The following is a 9770-nucleotide window of genomic DNA, read 5'->3' on the forward strand; positions in this document are numbered from 1 at the left end:
TGTTATATTACCATTGTAGAAGCTAGACCAACTAGTTCTTGTCTGTTATATTACTATTGTAGAAGCTAGACCAACTAGTTCTTGTCTGTTATAATACTATTGTAGAAGCTAAACCAACTAGTTCGTGTCTGTTATATTACTATTGTAGAAGCTTGAGGCGTTTTTGTGAACCGATTAGATTACACCGATTAGCTATTATACGCATTTGTGAACCAAGTTGATTATGCTAATCGTTACATTTGTGAGACGATTTAACTCAACTGATTAGGCAAATCGACCTAATCGTCCCAGGAGGTGTTTAGGCGATTAGATTTGACGTTTTCAAAACGGCGGAATGTTCGACATCGTAAGTAATTTTTAATGCTTATTGTTGTTTTTCTCCATAAAAAATGTTTTTTTTAAAACGCATTTGATGTGTTTAAAGTAGCTAAGTCTCTAACTCAATATCATCCAAAATCTTCAACATTGAAAACACGATTTATTTGTCAAATTATATCAACATTCATGTTGTGATCTTAACGGGAAAAGATGGGCTTTTGATATCCAATATTTAAGACAAAATAAACATTTTACCATTGGTACACGAATCGTGAATCGTGTACCATAATGCGCTTCAGCCCTAGTTGTATCAAGAGACTCGAGGGACGAGGCTAGACACATTGCACCAAATCAAACGGCGTATGTAAACTGGAATAACCAGACGCTAGAAATTTGCACTCGCTTAAGACTGCTGGCTTATTTCGCCGAACACAACGGATTTGAAATTGGAGTAAAAACGGAAACCATTGAATGTAAATCAGTTTATATACATTCATATTACAGTATTATATGCATTGCGACCCACTTTTGTCAATTTCTAGGTCCAAAATGTTAGCGATTTAGCTCCTTTAATGTTAACTTTATAGTCCACAAGAATGTTAGATCACCTCTGGCTCTAAGCAATTGTAGGCCCTCTGGGTGCCAGCAGTGTCACTGTAATCTGTAGGTAATTTGGACTACACGTGAAACACACTCCCCTCTCATCATGTTAGGAGAGACAATTTTTTTTTGATCGGTGTCCGTGATGGCAGCCATCTTACCAAATCGTAATTATCAAATTTCACATCTGTGGACCATAGCTAATCAAATCGAAATCATACCAAATCGTACTAGCAAATCAAAACCTAATCTAATCGACTCACAAAAACGCCTTAGGTGTTATACTTCAACTAATCCCTGTCTGTTATATTACAGTTGTGGAAGCTAGATGTTATACTTCAACTAATCCCTGTCTGTTATATTACTATTGTAGAAGCTAGGTGTTATACTTCAACTAATCCCTGTCTGTTATATGACTATTGTAGAAGCTAGGTGTTATACTTCAACTAATCCCTGTCTGTTATATTACTATTGTAGAAGCTAGGTGTTATACTTCAACTAATCCCTGTCTGTTATACTTCAACTAATCCCTGTCTGTTATATTACAGTTGTGGAAGCTAGATGTTATACTTCAACTAATCCCTGTCTGTTATATTACAATTGTAGAAGCTAGGTGTTATACTTCAACTAATCCCTGTCTGTTATATTACTATTGTAGAAGCTAGATGTTATACTTCAACTAATCCCTGTCTGTTATATTACTATTGTAGAAGCTAGGTGTTATACTTCAACTAATCCCTGTCTGTTATATGACTATTGTAGAAGCTAGGTGTTATACTTCAACTAATCCCTGTCTGTTATATTACTATTGTAGAAGCTAGGTGTTATACTTCAACTAATCCCTGTCTGTTATATTACTATTGTAGAAGCTAGGTGTTATACTTCAACTAATCCCTGTCTGTTATATTACTATTGTAGAAGCTAAACCAACTAGTTCGTGTCTGTTATATTACTATTGTAGAAGCTAGGTGTTATACTTCAACTAATCCCTGTCTGTTATATTACAATTGTAGAAGCTAGGTGTTATACTTCAACTAATCCCTGTCTGTTATATTACTATTGTAGAAGCTAGGTGTTATACTTCAACTAATCCCTGTCTGTTATATTACTATTGTAGAAGCTAGGTGTTATACTTCAACTAATCCCTGTCTGTTATATTACTATTGTAGAAGCTAGGTGTTATACTTCAACTAATCCCTGTCTGTTATATTACTATTGTAGAAGCTAGGTGTTATACTTCAACTAATCCCTGTCTGTTATATTACAATTGTAGAAGCTAGGTGTTATACTTCAACTAATCCCTGTCTGTTATATTACAATTGTAGAAGCTAGGTGTTATACTTCAACTAATCCCTGTCTGTTATATTACTATTGTAGAAGCTAGATATTAAACTTCGACTATTTCGTGCCTGTGAAAGAAGACGTTAAACCAACAGCTAGCCTACCAATTACACCATAAACTAATTAATTAAGTATTTGTTATTCGATAACAATCCAGAGATACCCTTTTTTAAAAAAAAAAAAAAGATTCTTTTTGGCTGTTTTTGTCGTCTGCAAGGGATACTAGCTGCTGCGAATTTTCCATTCATCATATCTTTAAAAATACTGATATCCGGTTTAAAGATATCAGAGACTTTAAGATTTCTACAATACAATGAGTGTACATATATTGATAAAATCACGCCAATAAAAACAAATATAGATTTCGACTTTATTTTGAGTTAATAACAGTATTTATTTGATGATTATACTTACTCATCGTAAAACTTCTTCAGTATCGAAAGGATGAATTGTATCGACAGCGTCCGGTATAATTGTGGCAATTGTTATACCTAGTGTCAAGTTATTGATCTTTGGTTTTTAGTTGTGTTGTGAACAGTTTAAAGGTGTATTGTCTGGGTTCTAAGTACTGTTGCTACGGTAATAAACAATCTACGCTACATGTGGTCGAAATTTCAAACACTTATAACTTAGCACAGGAAAGACTAATTGGCTTAAATCTACCAGTCATTTCTGGTAGATTCAGTGCTACAAGCAGTAGCGGATTAATGGATCGACCACCATGGGCGACCATATCTAGCGAAAAACAAATGAGATTGGGTTTAACGTTCCTCTCTTCTGCACTGCAACAACTGAATAAATGAAGACGGGTATACCACATGAAATGTGATATGACGGGACATATTGCCTGGACAGCGTCGTTTCCGCCAACTCTTCTTCAAGATCCCGGTGTTGGCGTTTGGAATTCCTCGGAAATCTTTCTAGTTGTCAGTTGTGCAGACAGTAGGAGGTTAAACCCCATTTCATTTCATTTCCTCGGCGAAGTTTCTAGTTGTCAGTTGTGCAGGACGGAGGGCCCGGTAAGCACCTAGATGGTTTGGTGGAATTGGTCGTAGCGCCGCTGGCCGGACACAATTTACCGTATCGTCCACTTGATTAACTATGTTGTTGGAGAAACGTATACCGTAAGACGCTAACCGCCATGTTATGGATATCTTGATGGTACATTATATAAAGGGAGAGAGAGAAGAGAGAGATAGGGTTTAACATCCACTCGACACAAACTAAGTCATTTCGGGATTAACACATGGTTCAATTTTTATTTCAATAATTCGCTTGCACGTAGTTGTCTTTAGCAGTCGGAGGAAACCGGACGACCCAGAGAAAACCTACGAGGTTGGATAGGCGACCCTACTTCTTGTCACGTACAAGCGGGGAATCGAAACCACGCCAGTTGACTCAATGACAGACCTTATGATAGAACGCGTACGCGCTAACCATTCGGCAACACAACCCCACCCCTCCCACCCACATTATATAAAGAATATGGAAAGCTTATTCTAACCATATATTTATTTGTTACGGCGTTCCTGAACTCATTGGGAGCAACGGTTGCTAAGTGGGTAAGGCGCTGGCAAGCTAGCTGCATTAGCCGAGAGAGTTCATCGGGATTTTTCCGACGTGGTTCCACCTTGTCAGTGGTGCAGGGTGGAGAGTCTGACAAGGGAAGCAGTCTAGTCATTCGGATGGGACATTGGCATGTACGCGAAAGATCCCTTGACAGTTGAAATTCGATATAAGTGTAGGCCATAGTGCCGCTTCCCGGGCAAAATTTCCCTCATACCACACTGTATGACGTATGCCCGTCGGAGTAGAATAGTAGGACGTTAAGCCCCATTTCATTTCATTTTCTGAACTCATTACTGATACGGATTTATAAGATTTATAACAAGAGTAGTTTCGATAATCACTAACTACGGACACAAAATTGATAAATTGAAAAGTTATTTCAATGGTAAATGCTGAATTAAAGTTTTTGGAGAAATTTGTATGAATGCAATTACCTAAAGCAATTGTTTGAATTTATAAATTTTTGTTAGCTTTGGAAAAATAAACATTTTTATTGTATAATTGTAACTTGGCTCGGATAGCAGCACTATGACATCTCTTATACGAAGTTCTAACTTTTAATGTGTACACGCTGTACATTGCAAGCGTAAACTGAATCATATGTTAGTCCCGGAAATGACCTAGTTCGTGTTTAATGAATATAAAATGAGTTATAAAATAACTCAGAACTTTAACTTATGAGGTTTAGTTACATATATAGATTAAAATTATCGGAATGTATAGAACAAATTAACGTCCCACTGTTCTGCTTCGAATTGGCTAATTTTGCCCGGGCAGCGGTACTATAAGGGTCTACTCTTATATCGAATTCCAACTGTCAATGGATCTTTTAGGTACACGCTAATATATACACGGGATCTCGGATTTGTGTCCCATCCGAACGACTACACAGCTGTCCTGCACCACTGACAATGGAAAATCACGTCGGAAAATCCAGATGAAATTTCTCGGCCAATGCAGGGGTTGAACACGCGACCTCCAGGATAGCGAGCCAGCGTCTTACCCACCTAGCCACCATGGCTCCATGTATAGAATAACGACAGGTCGGGATTTGATATGAAATTACCAGATTTACAAGCTGTCGTAACACGTATAACTAGACTGGGATTTCCACTGATGTCATATATACACCCGTTTCTAGAATTCAAAAGTCGAAGTTATCCAGACACACCTGAACACCTATAGGTCAGCCAACAGGTGAGCATTCAATCAGTCTGTTACAACACTTTTTTTCTATTAATATATCTAGGTTAAACTTATAATACCGTAATCTATTAGTGTTCAAGATTGTATTCAATATCGAGAATGGTTATTCATGAGTGTAGAAATATTATACTTATATCTCGGTATTTGATCTCGCTCAACGTAAATAGTAGTGAGACAATTTATACAAGACTATAACACGTGATTAATACGCTATACATAGACTGTGTTTTTCCTATGGGTAATTTTTATAGAACCCCCTGTTCCAGTGTTATACAGTTCTGTTTGTCTTTAGTAAGGTCCTAAGGGAACTCTAGTGGAAGAAAGTTGTCATAGAATAATAAAGACAAGAACAATGGCCACCACCCCAGTAAGTACAACTACGTCACGTTTATAAAATAATAGTACGTGTTAAATGTTGTTTGGATGTCATCGTCAGTTTATGACGTCAATAACCAGTGTAACCCAAAGCCCTGTATAGGGAAAGTTACGACAACTCATTTACAGGCGCCATGTTGGGTCCCAACCATGACGCCATAAAAACTATGACGTCATGGCGTCATATAGCTTTACTTAGCAAAAAGTTTTATTGTTTTCTTGGCATAACGTTTTACGGGTCCTAAACAAATTGCAAAAGAAACCAATGCAGTTTGGTTCAATGATAAATATGTCAGACAAAATCATGCTCAAAATCGGCCAATGCAAAATGACACGATTAATAGAATTAAATTTGGCGTTCTTCAGGAATTATCGGAGAGCGATAACTTGTACTGAGTGTCTTTCAATGGTGAAAGGATAAATAATTCTTTTTAAATTCCTCAAACACAGAGTAGTTATGCAAGTTATCAATTTATAAAATGTATTTTTCATTTGGTGGCGGGCATTTCTTTCAAAATGACTGCCAAATTTGGTAATATAATACCATTTAAAAAAAAAAAAAAAGAAACAAGATTAATTTGGTAATAAAAGGGCAACGATAATCTCAAAAATTTAATTTCTAGAATTCCTGATGGTAGAAATCCAAAATGACTTGTAATATGTGGTATATTAATCCCGAAATGAATATAATGTGAACGCGCTTTAAACATCTAGATGCAATGGACTTGGTGGTGAAAATTCTCGGTACATTGAAATGTTGGCAATAAAGATCCAATTATAGTTTTTAGTTATAATCTGTTAACCACCCATAGATGTTTTAATGACAATAAATCATATACTTTATTCAGCTCGGCGCAAGACTTAACATGAATAGATGCAGTTCGTTTAACTTGAATGTAGATATTATATATCTATGTTGCATATATAGGACCTTTCGGTTGAATCATATCATAATAGTATCTTATTTAATAGTTTTACGTATTTGTCGACATTATGGTGTACTTGTTCTATTGTTCCATTTAGCCCATGAATTTTCTTTTTTCACTTGACTGAACAAAACATATTGTAGGAATGTAGGCTTTTATATATTGAACAAAAAGCTGATAAATGTTGAGATGTGTGGAACATGGTCGATATGATTTGTGACAAACCTCAGACACGATATATATTTGATGCTAGTTGAGCATCAGAACAACATGATTATTTCATTGGAAATGGGGCACAAGTACCCAAAGGAGTCGGACAAACTCTAAACCAACTGTCTCCTTCACTGGGCTGTCAGTGAACCTGTGGAATAACATGTACATAATTTGTATCTGTTAAATTTGTGCGGTTTATATATTAGATTAATATTATTTTTTACACAAATTTCAAAAGAAACCAGAAAGTTTCGGAGAGCTCTATCTCGTATCACATGTCACTTATGAAACATATGTCTGAAACACATGTCACGCTGTTAGACACCTTTTTTCTTTAAATTACACTGATTTTACACTGGTTTTAAGCTACGTTGATTTTAAATGTTTTATCCATTAGACAATTTAAAGAAATTTCTATTTTCGAAAAATTGATGATACAATTAATGATCGATGACCGAAAACTGACACACAATCCGGAATTCTCCAGACCAAAAAATCATGGAATTTCAGGCATTTATTTTGTCGGCTAGAAGGCAAAAAGGTTTTATCTCCCAAATTACTATTTAAATTTTCATTTTTCACTTTACCCGTCTGCACAAAAAATCAGGCCTCAAGCTCACAAAGCATTCTCAGACGGAAGTTAAGAATTTACTCAAAATTGTTGGCCTTATTTTAACTACAATATAACCCTTTATAAAACTTTTGTTGTTTTAATGTATCAAATACATCAATAAGACACAATGTGCAAAGTTTTGTGTTTCTGGATCAATAAAATTTCCCATAAACGGTGGTTGAAAGTTGAGTAAATTCTTAACGTAAATCTGAGAATGCTTTGTGAACTCGGGGCCTGATTTTTAAAAGCGTATGCAAGTTAAATATATTTAATAGCGTTTTTATCTGGTGTATCTTTCATTTCATCTTCTTATGAATTAAACTATATCATTATAACAATAATGTGCGCTTTTTGTTGTATAATAGTAATAATAATAATAGTTTGTTCAGCTATACTTTTCGTTGATAAAATGTATGTTTTACCTCTTCGCGGAATTCTATGAAATAGTCATCTACGCCCCTATCTGGGGGCAGCCAACTTCGACACAACAATATGATAGGACATAAAATAAATAGTAACAAATACTTGGGACCCAAGATGGCGTCGTTGTACACTTGACGTCATATTTTCATGACGTCACATGAAATTTCTGGCTTCACAGTTGTCGCAACTTTATCTATATACTCATTTACAGGCGCCATTTTGGGTCCCAACTATGACGCCATAAAAACATCAGGAATTATCGGAGAGCGATATCTCGTAATCAGTGTCTTTCAGTGGTGGTAGGATAAATAATTCATTTTTAAATTTAAGCAAGCGAAGTGTGTTGAAAAATCGAGTTTGAAAAACAGGGTGGCTGAACTGGAGACGAGTAATGATATTACTCTAAAGCTATCATGCCTGTAAGTAAATGTGTTCATTTTAAATATGTTGATGAATTGTAAACTTAACAAATTGTAAGTGTTGAATTTTGACCAAGTGTAACAAACACTCTTGACTGGTTTGTTACAATAAAAAGTTTCTATATCATGTGGCTAGTGTGAATAATAACCAACTAATATTACCTGATGTATAAACAGAGGTGACTTGAATAATATACTGACTAGTGAAACAATGTGATGTATTTATATCAGGTGATAATGATATAATATATTAACCTGTATTTATATCAGTTGATAATGATATAATATATTAACCTGTATTTATATCAGTTGATAATGATATGATAATGATATAATATATTAACCTGTATTTATATCAGTTGATAATGATATAATATATTAACCTGTATTTATAGATCTTTTGGTAAAGGTATGGTTACTATAACTGTCAGTAAGAAAGTCGGTGTTAATGATTTATGGAAGTTGATAGAAGAGAAGAGGAATGTGAAGATTCGTTCGATTATTATAGTGGGATATAGAGATGATACTAAGAGAGAGGATGGTAAGACAATTATCTACTGCAGTGATGAGAACAAGAACGACTCTAGCCTGGAACAACTAGGTGTTGTAGACCAGGACGACGTTTTGTACTTACTGTGATTATATTGATAGGATAGTTTGATGGGTTCAACACACTTGCTTCCTCCTATTTTGTTCTATATGGGGGTGGGGTGGAGAGGGGAGGGGTAAATCTGAAGGAGGTTAAATATTAATCAGAACGATGTTAGGTATTATTAAAATTTATTGTATCGATTGTCTTCTTGTCTCTTGTGTAGGTGGTGAGGTTGGGTTAAATTGTTAGAGTGGTGGGTTGATAGTTGTTGTGTTGGTAATATTTAACCAGGTATCATATACACCCCACCCCCACTGACCTCCTAATACAAAACTACCTTAATGCTGTATATAAAGCTGTAATTAAATAGTCACGATTATGAGAGTATAAGTTGGCGTGGTCAGGTGGTAATTAACTGACATAAAGTAATGGTCTCATTCGTGGTTATCTTGGCCCTGTTTCTCGAAGTCTTAACAAAAGATAAAAAAAAATCCAATTTTAGTAGCTACTTCAATGTTGATTGACTCAGCACTAAAATCAATCTAATATTATCCAATCAAATTACTAAAATTTGGATTTTATCTTAGTTAAAATTTTGTGAAACAGGTCCCAGGTGATATAGAAAAATGGTTGTAGTCGTGGTTACCAGGTGGTTACATTGTTAGACTGTTCTAGAATATTTTTCCAAGATGTATATGATTTAGGTTTGAACTTTCTACTGTATAATGAATTAACAATGTTTTATATTTTTTATTCAATAAAATATTTTATATCTAATGTCATTCTACTGACGTGCGGTGCTATATAATATAGTGTAGAGGAATAAATGAAATGGGGTTTAAGTCCTACGTTTCTACACTGACTGGGCTAATGAAGACATGTATAGATACAGTGTGCTATGGGCAAAATTCTGGTCAGACAGCTGCGCCCTACAATCTCCCATATTCTTCTGATAATTGTATCTATTATCTGTTCAGACAACTGCGCCCTACCATCTCCCATATTCTTCTGATAATTATATCAAATTGTCGGGTAATCCCCAAGACCTTACGCCAAACTTCAGTGTTCACTAGCCCCGCCAACGACTTTAACATGATAATTGCAACAAGATAGACAGAAACACAAACTATACTTTTAACATTGATGTGAATGGTAGTTTCATTGCCGAGGGTGGG

General features: G+C 35.4%; 1 long non-coding RNA gene across 1 annotated transcript; it reads left to right on the plus strand.

Annotated features, from left to right (window-relative positions):
• The first annotated feature begins 5249 nt into the window (after positions 1 to 5249).
• Positions 5250 to 9377, plus strand: LOC126826972 (uncharacterized). The gene is made up of 3 exons (XR_007682500.2): positions 5250 to 5401; positions 7915 to 8003; positions 8399 to 9377. It is a non-coding gene; the product is annotated as an uncharacterized LOC126826972 (long non-coding RNA).
• Positions 9378 to 9770: the final 393 nt, after the last annotated feature.

Source organism: Patella vulgata, chromosome 7, assembly GCF_932274485.2.
Source record: "Patella vulgata chromosome 7, xgPatVulg1.2, whole genome shotgun sequence".
NCBI lineage: Eukaryota > Metazoa > Mollusca > Gastropoda > Patellidae > Patella > Patella vulgata.